Raw genomic sequence first — 8,895 nt, 5'->3', positions numbered from 1 at the left:
AAAAAAAATAGAAAAGTGGTGCATGTACAGTGGGGCAAAAAAGTATTTAGTCAGCCACCAATTGTGCAAGTTCTCCCACTTAAAAAGATGAGAGAGGCCTGTAATTTTCATCATAGGTACACTTCAACTATGACAGACTAAATGAGAAAAAAATCCAGAAAATGACATTGTTGGAAGGATTTTTAATGAATTTATTTGCAAAATATGGTGGAAAATAAGTATTTGGTCAATAACAAAAGTTTATCTCAATACTTTGTTATATACCCTTTTTTGGCAATGACAGAGGTCAAACGTTTTCTGTAAGTCTTCACAAGGTTTTCACACACGGTTGCTGGTAATTTGGCCCATTCCTCCATGCAGATCTTCTCTAGGGCAGTGATGTTTTGGGGCAGTTGCTGGGCAACACGGAATTTCAACTCCCTCCAAAGATTTTCTATGGGGTTGAGATCTGAAGACTGGCTAGGCCACTCCAGGACCTTGAAATGCTTCTTACGAAGCCATTCCTTCGTTTCCCGGGGGGTGTGTTTGGGATCATTGTCATGCTGAAAGACCCAGCCACGTTTCATCTTCAATGCCCTTGCTGGTGGAAGGAGGTTTTCACTCAAAATCTCACGATACATGGCCCCATTCATTCTTTCCTTTACACGGATCAGTCGTCCTGGTCCCTTTGCAGAAAAACATCCCCAAAGCATGATGTTTCCACCCCATGCTTCACAGTAGGTATGGTCTTCTTTGGATGCAACTCAGCATTCTTTGTCCTCCAAACACAACGAGTTGAGTTTTTATCAAAAAGTTATATTTTGGTTTCATCTGACCATATGACATTCTCCCAATCTTCTTCTGGATCATCCAAATGCTCTCTAGCAAACTTCAGACGGGCCTGGACATGTACTGGCTTAAGCAGGGGGACACGTCTGGCACTGCAGGATTTGAGTCCCTGGCGGCGTAGTGTGTTACTGATGGTAGGCTTTGTTACTTTGGTCCCAGCTCTCTGCAGGTCATTCACTAGGTCCCCCCGTATGGTTCTGGGATTGTGATCATTTTGACCCCACAGGGTGAGATCTTGCGTGGAGCCCCAGATCGAGGGAGATGATCAGTGGTCTTGTATGTCTTCCATTTCCTAATAATTGCTCCCACAGTTGATTTCTTCAAACCAAGCTGCTTACGTATTGCAGATTCAGTCTTCCCAGCCTGGTGCAGGGCTACAATTTTGTTTATGGTGTCCTTTGACAGCTCTTTGGTCTTGGCCATAGTGGAGTTTGGAGTGTGACTGTTTGAGGTTGTGGACAGGTGTCTTTTATACTGATAACAAGTTCAAAAAGGTGCCATTAATACAGGTATCGAGTGGAGGACAGAGGAGCCTCTTCAAGAAGAAGTTACAGGTCTGTGAGAGCCAGAAATCTTGCTTGTTTGTAGGTGACCAAATACTTATTTTCCACCATAATTTGCAAATAAATTCATTAAAAATCCTACAATGTGATTTTCTGGATTTTCTTTTCTCGATTTTCTTTTCTCATTTTGTGTGAAAGTTGAAGTGTACCTATGATGAAAATTACAGGCCTCTCATCTTTTTAAGTAGGAGAACTTGCACAATTGGTGGCTGACTCAATACTTTTTTTGCCTCACTGTATATGTATTCACCCCCTTTGCTATGAAGCCGCTAAATAAGATCTGGTGCAACCACTTACCTTCAGAAGTCACATATTTATTTTATTTTTTTTTTTATTTCACCTTTATTTAACCAGGTAGGCTAGTTGAGAACAAGTTCTCATTTGCAACTGCGACCTGGCCAAGATAAAGCATAGCAGTGTGAACAGACAACACAGAGTTACACATGGAGTAAACAATTAGCAAGTCAATAACACAGTAGAAAAAAATGGGCAGTCTATATACAATGTGTGCAAAAGGCATGAGGAGGTAGGCGAATAATACAATTTTGCAGATTAACACTGGAGTGATAAATGATCAGATGGGCATGTACAGGTAGAGATATTGGTGTGCAAAATAGCAGAAAAGTAAATAAATAAAAACAGTATAAAAACAGTATGGGAATGAGGTAGGTGAAAAAGGGTGAGCTATTTACCTATAGACTATGTACAGCTGCAGCGATCGGTTAGCTGCTCGGATAGCTGATGTTTGAAGTTGGTGAGGGAGATAAAAGTCTCCAACTTCAGCGATTTTGCAATTCGTTCCAGTCACAGGCAGCAGAGTACTGGAACGAAAGGCGGCCAAATGAGGTGTTGGCTTTAGGGATGATCAGTGAGATACACCTGCTGGAGCGCGTGCTACGGATGGGTGTTGCCATCGTGACCAGTGAACTGAGATAAGGCGGAGCTTTACCTAGCATGGACTTGTAGATGACCTGGAGCCAGTGGGTCTGGCGACGAATATGTAGTGAGGGCCAGCCGACTAGAGCATACAAGTCGCAGTGGTGGGTGGTATAAGGTGCTTTAGTGACAAAACGGATGGCACTGTGATAGACTGCATCCAGTTTGCTGAGTAGAGTGTTGGAAGCAATTTTGTAGATGACATCGCCGAAGTCGAGGATCGGTAGGATAGTCAGTTTTACTAGGGTAAGCTTGGCAGCGTGAGTGAAGGAGGCTTTGTTGCGAAATAGAAAGCCGACTCTGGATTTGATTTTTGATTGGAGATGTTTGATGTGAGTCTGGAAGGAGAGTTTGCAGTCTAGCCAGACACCTAGGTACTTATAGATGTCCACATATTCAAGGTTGGAACCATCCAGGGTGGTGATGCTAGTCGGGCATGCGGGTGCAGGCAGCGATCGGTTGAAAAGCATGCATTTGGTTTTACTCGCGTTTAAGAGCAGTTGGAGGCCACGGAAGGAGTGCTGTATGGCATTGAAGCTCGTTTGGAGGTTTGATAGCACAGTGTCCAATGACGGGCCGAAAGTATATAGAATGGTGTCGTTAGATTGCACACAGGTGGACTTTATTTAAGTGTCACATGATCTCGGTATACATACACCTGTTCTGAAAGGCCCCTGAGTCTGCAACACCACTGAGCAAGGGGCACCACCAAGCAGCACCATGAAGACCAAGAAGCTCTCCAAACAGGTCAGGGACAAAGTTGTGGAGAAGTACAGATCAGGGTTGGGTTATAAAAAAATATCAGAAACTTTGAACATCCCACGGAGCACCATTAAATCAATTATTAAAAAATGGAAAGAATATGGCACCACAACAAACCTGCCAAGAGAGGGCCGCCCACCAAAACTCACAGACCAGGCAAAGAAGGCATTAATCAGAGGCAACAAAGAGACCAAAGATAACCCTGAAGGAGCTGCAAAGCTCCACAGCGGAGATTGGAGTATCTGTCCTTAGGACCACTTTAAGCCGTACACTCCACAGAGCTGGGCTTTACGGAAGAGTGGCCAGAAAAAAGTCATTGAAAAAAAATAAGCAAACACGTTTGGTGTTTGCCAAAAGGCATGTGGGAGATTCCCCAAACATATGGAAGAAGGTACTCTGGTTAGATGAGACTAAAATTGAGCTTTTTAGCCATCAAGGAAAATGCTATGTCTGGCGCAAACCCAACACCTCTCATCGCCCTGAGAAAACCACCCCCACAGTGAAGCATGGTGGTGGCAGCATCATGCTGTGGCTATGGACTAGGAAACTGGTCAGAATTGAAGGAATGATAGATGCCGCTAAATACAGGGAAATTCTTGAGGGAAACTTGTTTCAGCCTTAAAGAGATTTGAGACTGGGACAGAGGTTCACCTTCCAGCAGGACAATGACCCTAAGCATACTGCTAAAGCAACACTTGAGTGGTGTAAGAGGACACAGCCTCTCAGCCTCCAGTATTTATGCTGCAGTAGTTTATGTGTCGGGGGGCTGGGGTCAGTCTGTTATATCTGGAGTACTTCTGCCTTATCCTGTGTCCTGTGTATATGCTCTGTCACGAGTCCGACCGAGGGTGGCTTCCCTTCCCGGGCGGGTGGCGCTTGGCGGTCGTCGTCACCGGCCTATTAGCTACCACTGATTGTCTTTCCTCCCCCTCCTTGTATGTTTATTGGTAGCACCTGTTTATGTATGATTAGTTTGTCTTTATTAGACAGCCGGCCCGCCTGGTTGTTGTGCGGGATTATTTCAGTGTAACCTTCGGCTCTGTTGCAGAGGTACGTATTAGTGCCTGGTCGTGATTTTTCCGTTGTACATTTTCATTCCCTGTGTTTGGGGCCGTTACTATTGTGAGCACCCTGTTGGTGCTATTAAATACGCACAGCATTGCACTCTCTGTCTCCTGCTTTTGACTCCACACCCACGACACCCGGAGCATTACAGAATCCCGCACCTATCAAATTGAATGGAGTCAGCAGGAGCAGCAGCCAACCCTCTCCCATCGATGGAGGAACGGGTTCTCCACCACACCACCGTCCTCCATCGGATCGGATCCGCGATGGATCAGGTGATGGAGAGAATGGACCGATGGGAGAGGAGTGGTCTCCTCTCTCCACCTTCGGCACCCCCGGCTCCGGACTCCCCATATCCCGACTCCAGCACCCTCCGTCTGACGCTACCAAGGGCTTATGATGGAGCGGCGGCGGGTTGCCAGGGGTTTCTGCTCCAGCTGGAGCTATACCTGGCCACCGTCAGACCCACTCCCTCAGGAGCGGAGAGGGTGATGCTGACTCACCTGGGGTGACCGAGAAGCGTTCCACCTGCCATCTCTACTCCCAGACGGACGCCCCCAGCACCGATCAGACGTGTGTCCTCTCCGACCACAGTTGGTGCAGGGAAGGCCTCCTCCTCCGGTACCCCTCGGCGCAGCCCCTCCCAACTCCATCGGAATGGCAGCGGAGGGGCTGGGTGGGGATTACGCACAGGACCCTCTCTGAACGCCGGATCTGGGTGGCCAGCAGGGTCCAGTCGAATGGACATGTCAATCAGCTGATCCAGTGACAGAGTGGTGTCCCGACACGCTAACTCCCGGGGACATCCTCTCGGATACTGGACACCTGTAGTGGTCCATAAGGGCCCTGTCGACTGCAGATCCGGCTGCCAAGGTCCGGAACTCCAGCGCGTAATCCTGGGCGCTCCTCCTCTCCTGCCTGAGATGAAATAGGTGTTCTCCCACCGCTCGGCCGTCTAGAGGGTGATCAAACACGGCACGGAAGCGGCAGGAAAACTCTGGGTAGTGCTCCTGCGCTGAGTCTGGGCCATTCCAGACTGCGTTCGCCCACTCCAGAGCACGACCCGTGAGGCAGGAGATGAGGACACTCAAACTCACCCAGAACCCCCAGTTGGCCACATGTTTGTCTTAACCTTTTTTCTTCTCTTTTTTCCCTCTTCCCAGCATAGGGCGCTAGTCGATTCAGGCGCAGCTGGGAACTTTATGGATCGCGGACTCGCCCTTAAGTTAGGGGTTCCGCTGGTGCCGATAGATTCTCCTTTCCCCGTGCACTCCCTAGATAGCCGGCCATTAGGGTCAGGGATGGTCAGGGAGACCACGGTCCCACTGGACATGGTGATGCAGGGGAATCATAGGGAGCGTATCAGTTTTCCACCTCGGGGGTAGTGATGGAGGGCGACCGCATTAGGGCCGTGCGTAATTGGCCGACTCCGACCACGGTAAAAGAGGTGCAGCGGTTTTTGGGTTTTGCCAACTACTACCGGAGGTTTATCCGGGGTTTTGGCCAGATAGCGGCTCCCATTACCTCACTGCTGAAGGGGGGCCCGGTGCGGTTGCAGTGGTCAGCAGAGGCGGACGGAGCATTCAACAAGTTGAAGGCGCTGTTCACTGATGCGCCTGTGTTGGCGCATCCGGACCCCTCTCTAGCATTTATAGTGGAGGTGGACGCGTCCCGAGGCTGGGGTGGGTGCCGTGCTATCACAGCGCTCGGGAACGCCACCAAAACTCCGCCCCTGCGCTTTCTTCTCAAGGAAGCTCAGCCCAGCGGAGCGAAACTATGATGTGGGGGATCGGGAGTTGCTAGCGGTGGTTAGAGCTCTGAAGGTGTGGAGACACTGGCTTGAGGGGGCTAAGCACCCCTTTCTCATCTGGACCGACCACCAGAACTTGGAGTATATTCGGGCAGCTAGGAGACTTAACCCACGTCAGGCAAGGTGGGCCATATTCTTCACCCGGTTCCGGTTTACTTTGTCTTATAGACCGGGCTCCCAGAACGTAAAGGCTGACACACTGTCCCGCCTTTACGGCACAGAGGATGGGTCCACCGAACCTACTCCCATTCTTCCCGCCTCAAAGCTGGTAGCACCAGTGGTATGGGAGGTGGACTCGGACATCGAGCGGGCGTTACGGGCTGAACCCGTGCCTCCTCAGTGTCCAGTGGGGCGATGGTACGTGCCGCTTGGTGTTCGGGACAAACTGATTCGGTGGGCTCACGTCCTACCCTCCTCGGGTCACCCTGGGGTGACGAGGACAGTAGTGAGCCTCCAGGGGAGATATTGGTGGCCTACTTTGGCTAAGGACGTTAAGGGTTATGTCTCCTCCTGTTCAGTGTGCGCTCAGAGTAAGGCTCCTAGGCACCTTCCTAGAAGGAAGTTACAACCCCTCCCCGTTCCACAGCGGCCATGGTCACATCTGTCCATAGATTTCCTGACGGATCTTCCGCCGTCTCAGGGGAACACCACGGTTTTAGTGATTGTGGATCGGTTCTCTAAGTCCTGCCGTCTCCTCCCGTTGCCCTACAGACTGCGGAGGCGTTATTCACCCATGTCTTTCGGCACTACGGGGTGCCGGAGGACATCGTTTCTGATCGGGGCCCCCAATTCACGTCTCGGGTATGGAGAGCGTTCATGGAACGCTTGAGGGTCTCTGTCAGCCTGACCTCCGGTTATCACCCCGAGAGTAATGGGCAGGTGGAGAGTGAACCAGGAGGTGGGTAGGTTTCTGCGGTCGTATTGCCAGGATCGGCCAGGGGAGTGGGCACGATACATTCCCTGGGCTGAAATGGCTCAGAACTCACTACGCCACTCCTCTACTAACGTGTCCCCTTTTCAGTGTGTGTTGGGGTACCAGCCGGTCCTGGCACCATGGCATCCGAGCCAGACCGAGGCTCCTGCAGTGGAGGAATGGGTACAGCGCTCCAAGGAGACCTGGAGGGCCGTCCAGGAATCTCTACAACAAGCGAGTGGACGGCAGAAGAGGAGTGCTGACCGCCACCGCAGTGAGGCCCCCGTGTTTGTACCGGGGGACAGGGTCTGGCTCTCGACCCAAAACCTACCTCTCCCGCTTGCCCTGCCGGAAGCTGGGTCCGCAGTGTGTAGGGCCCTCCTGAGGAGAATAAACAAGGTGTGTTATCGATTACAACTCCCTTCCTATTATCGTATTAACCCCTTGTTTCATGTGTCTCTCCTCAGGCCGGTGGTAGCTGGTCCCCTGCAGGACAGTGAGGTGCCGGAGGTCCCCCCCCCCCCTCTGGACATCGAGGGGTCCCCGGCGTACACAATCCGGGCCATTCTGGACTCAAGACGCCGGGTGAGGGGCCTGCAGTACCTCGTGGACTGGGTGGGGTACGGCCCGGAGGAGAGGTGCTGGGTACCGGTGGGGGACATCTTGGATCCATCCATGTTGAGGGATTTCCATCGCCTCCATCCGGATCGCCCTGCACCTCGTCCTCCGGGGCGACCTCGAGGCCGGTATCGGCGCGCTGCGGGAGCCGCGCGTCAGGGGGGGGGGGTACTGTCACGAGTCCGACCGAGGGTGGCTTCCCTTCCCGGGCGGGTGGCGCTCGGCGGTCGTCGTCACCGGCCTATTAGCTACCACTGATTGTCTTTCCTCCCCCTCCTTGTATGTTTATTGGTAGCACCTGTTTATGTATGATTAGTTTGTCTTTATTAGACAGCCGGCCCGCCTGGTTGTTGTGCGGGATTATTTCAGTGTAACCTTCGGCTCTGTTGTAGAGGTACGTGTTAGTGCCTGGTCGTGATTTTTCCGTTGTACATTTTCATTCCGTGTTTGGGGCCGTTACTATTGTGAGCACCCTGTGGTGCGTTGGTGCTATTAAAGACGCACAGCATTGCACTCTCTGTCTCCTGCGTTTGACTCCACACCCACGACACCCGGAGCATTACATGCTCTCTCTAATTCTCTCTCTCGGAGGACCTGAGCCCTAGGACCATGCCTCAGGAGTACCTGGTATGATGACTCCTTGCTGTCCCCAGTCCACCTGGCCGTGCTGCTGCTCCAGTTTCAACTGTTCTGCCTGCGACTATGGAACCCTGACCTGTTCACCGGACGTGCTACCTGTCCCAGACCTGCTGTTTTCAACTCTCTAGAGACAGCAGGAGCGGTAGAGATACTCTTAATGATCGGCTATGAAAAGCCAACTGACATTTACGCCTGAGGTGCTGACTTGCTGCACCCTCGACAACTACTGTGATTATTATTATTTGACCATGCTTGTCATTTATGAACATTTGAACATCTTGGCCATGTTCTGTTATAATCTCCACCCGGCACAGCCAGAAGAGGACTGGCCACCCCTCATAGCCTGGTTCCTCTCTAGGTTTCTTCATAGTTTTTGGCCTTTCTTGGTAGTTTTTCCTAGCCAACGCGCTTCTACACCTGCATTGCTTGCGGTTTGGGGTTTTAGGCTGGGTTTCTGTACAGCACTTTGAGATAACAGCTGATGTAAGAAGGGCTATATAAATACATTTGATTTGACACATTTAAATGTCTTGGAATGGCCTAGTCAAAGCCCAGACCTCAATCCAATCGAGAATCTGTGGTATGACTTAAAGATTGCTGTACACCAGCAGAACCCATCCAACTTGAAGGAGCTGGAGCAGTTTTGCCTTGAACAATGGGAAAAAATCCCAGTGGCTAGATGTGCCAAGCTAGGGGGGGGAGTGAATAGCTATGCACACTCAAGTTCATTTTTCTGGTCTCATTCCTTGTTTGTTTCACCC

The sequence above is a fragment of the Oncorhynchus keta genome, chromosome 20 (genome assembly GCF_023373465.1).
Source record: "Oncorhynchus keta strain PuntledgeMale-10-30-2019 chromosome 20, Oket_V2, whole genome shotgun sequence".
NCBI classification, from domain to species: domain Eukaryota; kingdom Metazoa; phylum Chordata; class Actinopteri; order Salmoniformes; family Salmonidae; genus Oncorhynchus; species Oncorhynchus keta.
Note: the sequence above shows the minus strand (reverse complement) of the source record.